The sequence below is a fragment of the Cervus elaphus genome, chromosome 2 (assembly GCF_910594005.1).
Source record: "Cervus elaphus chromosome 2, mCerEla1.1, whole genome shotgun sequence".
Taxonomy (NCBI): Eukaryota; Metazoa; Chordata; class Mammalia; order Artiodactyla; family Cervidae; genus Cervus; species Cervus elaphus.
The window spans coordinates 14,124,982-14,137,627 of NC_057816.1; positions in this window are offsets into that span (position 1 = coordinate 14,124,982).

Genomic DNA, 12,646 nt, shown 5'->3' on the forward strand with positions numbered 1-12,646 from the left:
CCGACTCTTTGCAACCCCATGGACTGTAGGCTTCCAGGCTCCTCTGTCCATGGGCTTTTCCAGCCAAGAATACTGGAGTGAGTAGACATTTCCTCCTCCAAGGGATCTTCCAGACCCTGGGATCGAACCAGTGTATCTTGCATCTCCTGCATTGCAGGCAGATTCTTTACCACTGAGCCACAGGGGAAGCCCAGAATTCCCTGTAGTTGGTTTCAAAAAGTTCAACACGTTAACACAGAGACTCACTTCTTGTGTATGAGTCCATATTCTTCTCTCCTCTCCTCATTTTTCTTTCTTAAAAAAAAGACAATACCATGTGATTTCAGAATGCCAGGCCCTGTTTAGAAACCAACTCGCCACGTCACTCAGCATGAAGCCCCAAATTTCTGGGCTGGGGCTCAAGGCCTGGATGGCATTCACCCTCACCCACTGCCTCTCTCCCCACCACTCCTCTGCATCAGCCCAGCTCCTTTCTCCCAGAAGCCTCACTACCCCTCCCGCTGCCTCTGCTCAGGCTGATTACACAGTCTCTCCCTTCGACTGTGAGCCCCCTGGGTGCAGAAACCATGTCTCCTAGTCCATATTCCTGGATTCTAGTGAGAAACTGATAACTATGGAAAAGGGGGGAAAGGGAGAACAACCACAGGGAAGGACGCAGCGCCTGCCTCCAGGGATGAACTTCCCCTCCATCCACACTCTGCCCTCACCCATTCACCCTCTCCAGCTTTCAGATTCAGCTGTGCTGTCCACACCCGCCTCAACTCCTCCTCCTCCAGAAACTTTCTGGACTACTCAGCATTATTCATTTATTTCCTAAGAATGCACAAACACCCTCCGAACTGGACTCTTAAGTCTCTCTTGAGGGCAAGGACCATCTCTTGGGCTTCCTTCTGAGAAAGCTCTAAGCATACACTGCAATTGACAGTTATCGGACTGAACCGAAGATACTGTCTGCAAATAAATATATTCTCTTCTGAGGTTGTTGAGACAGAAATTCAGCTGTTGAGAATTTCTGTGAGATCAGAGGCCCAGGAGGAACCATTCAAACCATTCTCGCCATTTCTAGCCCTAAATTGTATCAACCTGGTTGTCACTTAATCAATGTCCATTTTCTAATCTGCAAAATGGAATTAATAGTAGAACTCTATTGTTCTAATATTAGCCATCAAGGCTAATGAGGACAGATGACATGTAACATATAAATAATTATAACGTATAAACACATACAACATGCAGAGACTTAACAGTGCCCCGATGGGATGTAGAAAATCTCCCATTATTAGCAGCAGCGGTTGTATTATTATTCCACCTTCCAAAATGTGTCCAGGTTTCTGTCCCCAAGGCCCAGTGTAAAGAGAATGCAGTGATGAGAGCTACCCACTGGGCGGCAGTGCAGAGTTCAAAACAGATTTTGGTGTCTAAGTATGGGCTTGGTAAGTAGAGGGAAGAAATGGAAATATTTAATATCACTTTTCTGGTCCATGACATCCAAAACTACTTTAACAGTCAAGAAGGACTACTTCCCAGAGGCAGTTGCAAATCTGTTTGCAGTGAGATTTTTTTTTAGTGAGCTATTCTCCTTCCAGGGCTACCTGCAGATGGAAGACGAGATGGGCATGCTTTGGGTAGGAAACCTCCCCCCAAAATAGAGAAGAACATTGGCATTGCCAATGTATAAAGCCAAAAAGATACATCTTCTTTTGTTTCAGAAAAGGTAACAGGCAAAATCTTTTGAAAATCCACTTGGAGTTGAAATTTCCAACTTATGGAATTGGTGAGTCTAAAAGTTTAAAGTGAAAGTGAAGTCGCTCAGTCATGTCCGACTCTTTGCAACCCCATGGACTGTAGCCTACCACGCTCCTCTGTCCGTGGGATTTTCCAGGCAAGAGTACTGGAGTGGGTTGCCATTTCCTTCTCCAGAGGATCTTCCCAACCCAGGGATTGAACCCAGGTCTCCTGCATTGTAGGCAGATGCTTTACCATCTGAGCCACCAGGGAAGTTTAAAAGGGACCATAAAATTAATGGTCAAGTCTAATGCACCATCTAAAAAGGAAACAGACTCTGAGAAAAAACGAGTCCCCTGCAGAAGGTCACCTGGTGGTAGCAGAGCCTAAAAAGTTTAGCTCTTCTGACTCCCAGGCCATGATTGTCCAGGCAACTGGTGTGTCTGAGTTGCTCAGTCGTGTCCAACTCTTTGTGACTCCCTGGACTGTAGCCCACCAGGCTCCTCTGTCCATGGGATTCTCCAGGCAAGAATACTGGAGTGGGTTGCCATTCCCTTCTCCAGGGGATCTTTCCAACCTGAGGATCGAACCCAGGTCTCCTGCATTGCAGCCAGATTCTTTACCATCTAAGCCACCACCCATGCATGTATAAATAAGTGACTTTTGAAGGAATAAGAGCAAAGTGACTCAGACATAGTGCCGTGGACTCATAAGAGCTAGGAGAGACTTATCCATTACACAGGTAGATATTTATCTAATTGTCTCAAAGGCAATATGTATCAGACTTTCCCAGAATGGTGGGGAAAATATAGCCCAACCATTGGAATCTCCATTTAGATAGAGACTGGGCAACAAGGAGATTTACCCAGTATGCTTTTAAGAAGCTTTTCTTGCCCAGAACAGTACATAAACCTTCTTGTCCGGAAGATCCTCATTTTTCTCAGCCTGACTCCAATCCATTTGACAATCCAAAACAGAGTGTGTTACACATTAAAGCCACAGGAGTCTTTATGGGTAACATATGGAGCCATAATATCTTGTAACCCAGTAGTATTGTCCTTAGAGTTAATATAACTCTGTTAACATATGTTTCTGCTATTCCCATCCTGAGAGATGTGTATTGAAATATGTTATGCACAATGTATGGTTAATTGAAAGATACAGGGGGTATATTAAAAAATAAATCTGTTTATATGACCTATCCTGGAATACATTTGAAATACCATACAGTTGCTTTCAACTGCATGTAGAAGAAAAGATAGTGAACAATCTCTCTATTCCTCTAATTGCTCTGTCCTTTTCCTTTCATCCTCCCATGTCTCCTTGTATGTTTTTTTTGGTGCCAAGCTAAACACAGAATTTAAGATTAGAGGGAGTGGATTGTGATTCCAGGAACTAAGGCAGTTAGTAAAAAGGTGTGGTAGGCAGTAAGGAGTGACAGGAGGAAAAAAGCTACTGGCCATACCATCCGTCTGAATTCTGGAAGGCCTATATTTCAGAAACTTAATCCAAAGAGGTGATCAAGCATATCCGCTTTCACAGACACAGAGTCCAGATTTGCGGTTGCCAGTGGGGAAGGGGGAAAGAGAGGGCTGGACTGGGTGTCTGAGGCTGGTAGATGCAAACTATTACATTAACAATGGATGAACAACAAGGTCTTACGGTAGAGCACGGGGAAATATATTCAATATCCTGTGATAAACCAGAATGGAAAAGAATATGAAAAAGGATGTATATGAATAAAAGAATGTATATCGGTGTGTAACTGAGTCACTTTGCCGTACAGCAGAGATTTGATACAACATTGTAAATCAACTCTGCTTCGGTTTTTAAAAAGATTAAAAAATAAAGAAGAATATCCACTTTCCTCTCCCTTTGCTCCGTGGTCATATCCATGTGTCAAAGAATGACCTAATCCTACACTTCCTTTGTAAAGCACGGATGTCACTGATGGGGAAAACCTTCGTCTGCACTTTCCTCTGACACTTCTTTCATTGCAATGTTCTGTACACAGTTATCAAGACTGGCTCTATAAACCCTTAACTCTACACATTTCTAGAATTTGGCGTCTCATTACCGCTGCCCCTCCTCTATGTTTCATGGTCTTGAATCTGGATGACCGCAAGAACCTCTTACTTGGTCTTCCTGCCAACAATCTTGTCCTCATCAATCTAGGCTTGCTCAAGCTCACCACACTTGTGAACTAACTAAAATCGAACCTGAGTTAAATATCTGATTTTAAATCCTTCCATGGCTGCCTATTAGTTACTAAACAAAGCACAAAGTCCTTAACGTACATGGAAGGCCCTTCACGATAAGACTCCCCACCCAAACTTCCAGCCTCATCTCCCACCCAAAAGTGAAAGTGAAAGTCACTCAGTCGTATCGACTCGTTGTGACCCCATGGACTGTATCCAGCCAGGCTCCTCTATCCGTAGGATTTCTCAGGCAAGGGTACTGTAATGGGGGTGCCATTTCCCTCTCCAGAGGATCTTCCTGACCCAGCATGCTTGTAATTCAGCTGCAGCAAGTATTTCGTTTCTAATTCTCTTGTGCCATTGTCCACACTGGCCCCAGAGCAAAGAATGCCTTCCCTCCTTATCTACTGACAAATTCTGGTCATTCTTCAAGACCCAGCTTCCGCAACATTTCCTCTGTGAGGTCATCCCACATCCTCTGAAGGTTATCACCACAGCTGCTTATTCTAGCATCCCATGGACCTAACACATGCCTGGGGCACAACACTGCCCTCACCACATCACAGCCATCTGCCTGTCCCCCCAGGAGAAGGTGAGCCTCCTGAGAACCTGGACAAGAGGTTTCAGTCTACAACTCATTCAGTGACTATGGAGTTTGGAGGCCACACTCTGCAACTTAGTAGCTGGGAGAACACATACTGTAAAACAGGCCCTTTACATCTCTGGCCCCCCGCTTCTTGACGCCCAAGAGGAGACAATAATTTAATACCTTCCATAATGTTGGGATGTGTATGTCCATAGAGTTGGACCATAAGGAAGGTTGAGTGCCAAAGAACTGATGCTTTCAAACTGTGGTGCTAGAGAAAACTCTTGAGATACTTTGGACAGCAAGGAGATCAAACCAGTCTCACTCTCTGCCTACTCTCTCGGTCCTCAGAGTACAACCAAGTGAAAGCAAAAGTCGCTCAGTGGTGTCCGACTCTTTGCAGCCCCATGGACTACCACACAGTCCATGGAATTCTCCAGGCTGGAATACTGGGGTGGGTAGCCTTTCCCTTCTCCGGAGGATCTTCCCAAGCCAGGGATTGAACCCAGGTCTCCCACAACGTAGGCAGATTTTTTACCATTTGAGCCCCCAGGGAAGCCCACCAGGGACCCTCTCGGTCCTCAGAGTACAACCAAAGAGACAGACAAACCATTACTGCCATGTCAGAAGGACATGGAGGCTGCACACGAAATGGGCTGGAAGTCATTCCTGGAGGAAGGACTGAAAGGGGATGAATCTGAAAACATAGAGAACAGGAGTGGACTACTGACATTCCCCACGTGACGCCGGGCTGCACCGAGGCAGCAGCCGTGGACAGGAACAGAGGGGACAAATTTAAAGACATTTGGGAGGTGGAATAAAGTCGTGTGACTAGTGAATGATGAGATGTGGGGTCCCAGCCAGGGAGAGTCTGGCCTGCTCAGGCCTGGGGGAAGTTTAGAATGCAGACGCAAGAGCCATCCCCATGCTGCTTTTAACTGAAGTAACAGGAGAGCACTTGATGGGGCGCCAGGGGGAGGGAGGCATGAGAAATGAGCTGCACAGAGAGCTTCATGGAGCAGCATGGAAGGGTTGGAGGAGGAAGGGGAGCTCATGAGGGCAACTGAGCGGTAACAGGCAGGCAGAGCCGAAGAGCCCGGCACAGAAGCAGCAAGGAAGCAGTGCAAGGAACACTGTGGATATTCTTAGTGCCTGCTACCTGGCAGATGGATAGACTTACTTGTAGAATAAATTAGTGAATCATTGATTTTAAATGACCCACTTAAAGCTGGAAGTTCTTTCATAGGAGTAGGAGCACACCTATTACTTTACCCTAATAGAGTCTTCTGGGTGTTGACGATCAAGCAGGGAGGGACCTTGGACTTCAGAGGAAGAGCAGGGAACCCAAGGAGTGATGGCTGGCTGAAGTCCACTCCAGGATGAAAAAGAGGGTGCATGTCCTCAAGGTATTTACAACAGAGAGAACAAGTAACCCCACAGCTTCACCAATAGTGGAACACCCAGTGCTATGAACCTGCAGATGTGAGCCAACGAGAGAGCAACACGAGAAATACAGGGGGAGAAGGGACAAGTTAAGGGCACCATGAGGAAACAACCAGAGAAAGGAATTCAAGGCAAGAAGGTTGACTGAATCCTATGAATTACAATCTTGGGACAATTGGGGAATTATGAATATGGACTGGATATCTGATGCTATCACAGAACTGTCCATGTTCTTAGGTATGAGCATGGTACCATGTTTATGTAGAAGACTGTCTTTATTCCTAAGAAATGCAGCTGAAGTACTTAGGAGTGAAGTGCCAGGGTGCAACTCCCGAATGCGTTGACAAAAATGGTCTCTCTGTGAAAGAGACAAAGAAAATACAGTGAAATAGTAATTACACTTTCTAAGCAGATTGGCTTCCTTGGTGGCTTAGCGGTAAAGAATCTACCTGCCAATGTAAAAGATGCGAGTTCAATCACTGGGGCAGGAAGATTCCCTGGAGAAGGAAATGGTGACCCACTCCAGTATTTTTGCCTGGGAAATCCCATGGACAGAGGAGCCTGGCGGGCTGCAGTCCTTGGGATCTGTCTGTGTCCAACGAGTTAGACACAACTTAGTAACTAAATAGCAACAAGAAAAAGCAGAGGATTACTCTATCCTTTCCAATTTTGTATGTCTGATATATTTCAGAATTTAAAAATTGGGGGAAAGATTAAGAAACTTATTCTTCAGAACCTTGGAGATTCATCTGGCAAAAACAGTTCTGCTATATACAGGGGGCAGGAACCACACTGACTCCTGAACAGTTAGAGAAAAGACAGTAGGCAGAGGCCCAGAAGAGCGCAGAAAATGGAGATAGCATATTTCCTATTTTTTTAAAAAGGTCAGAGGCACAACTATGAAAGGAGTAACCTTAACCCACTTCTCTTTCAACACAGATTGGGAAATAGCAACTACGAAAATTCTTTGAGAATTCTTGAGGCTGTGTAACTTACTCCCAGTTTGGGGTAATAATTAGCTGGCATTTGTGGAGTGTTTGCTCATCCCCAGCACTGCATACGTCAGTCCACTGACTCACGCAGGAGCTGAGTGCTATTATTTCCTCTTTCACATTTAAAGCGGTGGAAGCTGTGTCCCCCATCAAAAGTCTCAGCACCTGTCTGGCTCCCTGGCCACCTAGACCTTCCTAACTCAGGCCCTGACCACCTTTCTCAGCTCACCTTTTAGGGCGTGTGGAAACTAAACCCAACAGTTACCTCCTGGGGTGCTGCATGAGCCCTTGGGGCTTCCTTACTCCAGCCCACTCTTTTGTAATCTGTTCTTTATTTAACTCTCTGCTCAACCCATCTGAAGTTGAGCGTGCCCATTTCCTGCTGGAATCCTGGGAGGGTGAGAATAAGAGAAAGAAACTGGAGACAGGCGAACCCTACCCAGCGGGTAAGCGGGTCAGAAAACAACCCCAGTTGGTGGATAAGGCAGCCCCTTAAAGAAAGTAAAACAGATTGGGAAAACTCGAGGCATGGTAGAATCACTCTGGAGAACAATTTGGAAATAGCTCATCATGAAGTTGAATGTGCAAATTCTCTCTGCCCAGAAATTCCACCCGTAACATGTCTTATGCTCTGGAGAACACGTATGGGAATCTTCCCAGCAGAACTGTTTGTATCAGGAAAATTCTGGAAACAATCTCAATGCCCATCATTCCTACCTAAGTAATGAAATAATACACCAGACTGAAAAGTGAGGGAACTAGAATCACGTGTACCCATGTGAATGACTCCTACCGACAGAACGTTCAGCAAGGAATGTAAAAGGTCAAAGAACACCATTTCCTGCCAGTAAATGCAGGTGCTACCCTGAATGTGTGGTTGAAAAGCAAGCCAAGCAAATTAGGCGTCGTTTAGGAATACAGACATATGTAGCGAGAGATAAAGGAATGGCTGGGGATGCTAAATACCAAATTCAAGGTCATGGTTAACCCTTCCCAACCCTGGGCAGAGGAGGAGTGGCACAAAGGAGGAGACATCCACAGGGGGCCTCAACTCTGCTGGTGATGTGTTATATCTTACACTGGGTGGTTAGCATCTAGGTTCTATTTTATTAATCCTTGTTCCTTATATGTGACAAATATTTTAAGGAAACAAAAAACAACTTATGGAGGTTTCCAAGGAAAAGGAAGAGTTACGGGGGTTGCTGGACTCCCTTGGCACATGAGGATGGTTTGCTCACATCTCCTCATTCTTTTCTGCTTCTTTGACTCAAAGTAGTGCAAACCGTCTAAGGTTTCTGGGGTGTCTAAGGACTCAAGGTTCATTTGGCTGAAGAGTGTTTCCAAGAGCCAAATGCCAGCCCTAAAAACCTCAGAAGAAGCTTCCCTGGGAAACATACCAAGAGAGCCCTCGAGTGCATCAGCTTCCTATCAGGAGAGGTTATGGGAGGATTTCTTTTCATTGTACTTCAATGTACGTTGCTTCCCAGATACTCCGTTTTTTGCAGAGTGATGGTTTGCAGTGACTCTGTGTTGGGCAAGTCTATGGGCACCACTTTTCCAATGGCATTTGCTCATTCATGTCTCTGTGTCCCATTTCAGGAACTCTCTCGGTGTTCCAGATTGTTTTACTATGATGATGATATTTGCTGCAGTCATCTGTGATCAGTGATTTTTGATGTTAGTACTGCAAAGAGATTACGATTCACTGGAGGCTCAAATAGTGGTTAGCATTTTTTAGCAATAAAGTATTTTTGAATCAAGGTATGCATATTTTTTAGGCATATTACTATTGTACCTTTAATAGACTAGAGAATCATGTAAATATAAGTTTTATAGGCACTGAGACCGAAGAACTCATGCAACTCGACTTATTACAATATTCACTTTATTGCAGTGATCTGGAACAGAGTCTGCAGGATCCTCCAGGCCTGCTGTATAGGGCTCAGGGCATGTCTGGGTTGTGTTAAGAAGTCCTTTAGAAACCACATAACACTGCCTCAAGAAATGCTCTCAGTCTTTCCAAGAAATCTTTCAGGGCAGCAGAAAGGAACACTGGTCACTGAAGAAAGGACATTGTCTTCCCTGCCATAGCAAGAAGCTGACGAGGCCTCTTAGAGCCCAGCAGAGCAGGGAGGAGCCTAGTTCTGGAAGGGAGCAAACTTGGGCTTGAATCTTGGCTCCACCACTTGCCAGGATGACCGCGCAATTCACTTCCCATTCTGAAAGCTCGGTTTCAGCATCTGGAAGGCTGGATCGCTCCACCTGCAGAGGGTGGCTGCGAAGGTCAAGTGGCATCATGTCTGTAGGTTAATCAGTGCATGTACAGAGCAGGGTCTTCATAGACCCGGAGGGGACCAGCTCCCTCACCCTCTTGGTCTGACGCTTGTTCCCAGGGAAGCCTCCACCTGGAGTCATTCTCTGATGGTCACCTGGCCCCAGGCCCTGTTCTCCGTGTGTGTGTGTACAGGCTGGCAGGGCCATATCTCTTTGCTCTGCAGACCCAGGCCCACGAGGGTCTGTGACAGGGTCATGGCAGAAGAAAGGCACATTGGTCATTGAAGAAAGGTCATTGTCTCCCTGAATACACTTCCTTAGGCCTCCCAAAGACTCTTTCCTCAACATTCCCCCCCACCACCACATCTGTTGGGGGAACCTCTGACTGAAACCTAGCCTGGCACCACAGTAATCACTTGCATGAGTTACTTTTTCCCCAGGAGATCCTAGTAAAGACCTCAGAACTAATAAGCCACCACCGGCTGGACGAAATTGGTAAAGGCCACAAGGAAAGAGGGGATTCCAGTCCACGTGTCATCCCAGAGTCCTTCTCGCTGGAATCTGTCTTGGCTGAGCGACACACACACCACCAGGAAGGACCCTGAGTCAGCGTGATTGGCCAGAGACAACCGGGAAACTAATCCCATCACCATAAAATCCGAGACTGCAAGCCTCGTGGCAGAGCAGCCCTCCTGGGTTCGCTCACCCTGCTGCTCTGCACCCAGGCGCCCCTTCCCAATAAAGTCTCTTGCCTTGTCAGCACTTCTGTCTCCTCAGACAATTCATTTCCTAATGTTGGACAAGAGCCTCCTTGTTAGGAAGGGTGTCCCTTGCTGCAACACCAGAAGTCTCTGCTGGATGAGCCATGGTGAAAGGGACAGGTCCTCTCTGCCAAGTCTAGAAGTCCAGTCCATGGGGTCAGAAGTCCCAGACAGCAGGAGCCTAAACCCCTAAATATACTAGCTAGGACTGTGGCCTGTGGAGCAAGGGAGGGCATGGGCAAAGGGGACAGTGTGTAACAACTGTCAGCTACATATGGGCGCTTGCCATCTACCTCTGCAAGGATTAGATCACGTACTGCTGCAGCTGCTGACCTTCAGCACCTGCCGAAGGAGTTCAGGGTTGAGAGCAGATATGAGACGCTCTGTGCTTGGGAGAAACTGGCAGAACAGGTCTTCAGATAGTTAGGTATTTTCATGTGCTGATTTTATGAGCCCAATTCTTGTATCTCCTCAAATCAAGAAAAGCACTAAAACTCTTCGTGGTGACTGCTATTTCTCATGACTAGCAGAAAGCTTCACGAGACCAGCAGAAACCTTCTGAAAAAAAATATGTGCTTGACTGCATGTACTCCTGCTTCCCCAGAATCACATATACACTGTCCTTCCCCAGGACCTCTTCAGAGCAGTTTCTCAGAGCTCTCTGAGGTGCTGTCTCCTGGGCTGCAGTCCTCATGTTGCCCGCAATAAAACTTAACTCGCAGCTCTCATGTTGTGGTTTTCTTTTTTAAGTCAACACAATTCAGGGGTGCTTCAGAGCCTCACCAGGCTCCAAGCCTTTGACGTCACAGCACGTGCACCATTGTCCCAAACCCTGCTGTCCACGGGCAGACTCCCTGCCTCTCGCTCTGTCTTGCCCTTTCTGCCAAGATCACTCTCCCTTGGAAGGAACTAGCTCTGCCTCTTCCTCGGAATGCCTCTGGAAGCCAGGAACTGTTACCTCCCTCGGCAACTTTCTGGCCCGTGTTTGGAATGTGATTTACGTTACTGACCGCAAGTGCAAGAGAAGAAGGCAAGGCCAGGCCCTCCCAGCTGAGTGCAGGGCTGGGTAGTTCCAGGTCCCCGCAACAATGCAGGCAGGGAGGACCCCCTTCCAGAGAGCAGTGAGGGGTCTCTGCCTCTAGGGCCCCACAGTGTGGCGGTGGCAGAGGGGTCTCTTCCCACGATGGTACAATGTGGATACCACTGCAATGCCCTCCCAGTCCAATGGGCTGGTGGGTTAGGGTCCGTCTGGGGAGCTTGAAGGAGACGCTGGGTTTGCTGGGACTTGCTGCTGGGACTGCGGGCTTCAGGCCTGACTCAGCCGGCAGGGCTGGGCTCAGGCCAAGGGCCATGGAAAGACGGGGTCACACACGCGGCCACAGGCTGCGCTAGCTCAACCGCTGGGGCGGCCAGGGCTCACTGGGCAGCGGAGCGCGGCCCAGGGAGTCAAGACCTTTGTGCAATTATAGAGGCTTTTTCTCCACTTTGGCAAGAAGACATTGCTCTCCCGAGGAGGAATTATGAAGCAGATTGTTCCTGACTCTCTTCAAAGGCCAGGGAGTTTAGGACACTCCTTCCTTCTCCAGGAAGGCTAAAAACACAGGCAGGTTTGTCTACTCTCCACGCTTCAGTGTAAGCCGCTGCCTCTGATACCTTGACAGAGGCACCTCTGAGCCCCCAGTCTGGCTGCCAGTGGGACGCAGACTTCTTCTCTCCCTCTTTGCTAAGACTTTTTTTTTTCCCTGTGAACCATTTTTAATGACTTTACTGAGTTTGTTACAATATTGATTCTGTTGTCTTTTATGTTTTTGGTTTTTTGGCCTCGAGGTACCTGGGATCTTAGCTCCCTAACCAAGGATCAAACCCACAGCCCCTGCATTGGAAGGCAAAGTCTTAACCACTGGACCACCAGGGAAGTCCCTCCCCTTCCTCTCTTATTTGCTACAACACAATAAGATATATGTGTGCTGGTCCTTGTCCCCTGGTTCCTGACACTGGATTCCTAAAACACTTGTGATTTCTTGGGTGACAGAGATGCTAGAGGCATCCTTCTGTTCTATCATTTGGTCTTTGATGCTGGTTTCTGGTACAGAGCTCCTAAATCCTTGGAGTTTCCCACGTGAGAAAAGCTCCATAAAAATCCCTCAACTATGCAGATGGGAACACACTATATGGTTGGGAAACTATTCTGGATTGGTCAACACACCCATGTGCTGAGGACGACACGCCCCAAGCCCACATGCGTAGGGACCCTCCTGGACCTTGCCCAGTGCACCTCCTCACCTATTTGCCTGTGTCCTTCATCATGTCCTCTATCATAAACCAGGAAACATAAGCTAACGTTTGCCCCAGTTCCGTGAGCCGTTCCAGCTCAGAACTGAGAGAGAACCACGGGAACCCTCAGCTTTTTAGCCAAGTAGGTCGGAAGTGTGGGGGCCCTGAGGACCCGTTACTTGTGACTGGATCTGAAGTGTGGGTAGTCTTGTGAGATAGAGCTCTTAACCTGTGGAGACTGATGCTAACTCCCAAAATGACTTTAACTAGAGGACACCCTGTTGGTGTCCAGAAAGCTGGAAATTGGTTGGCAAGGGGGAAAAAAAACACATAAATTTGGTGTCAAAAGTGTTGCAGGTAGAGAAACAGCTTTTCCTTTAGCCTCTAACCCAT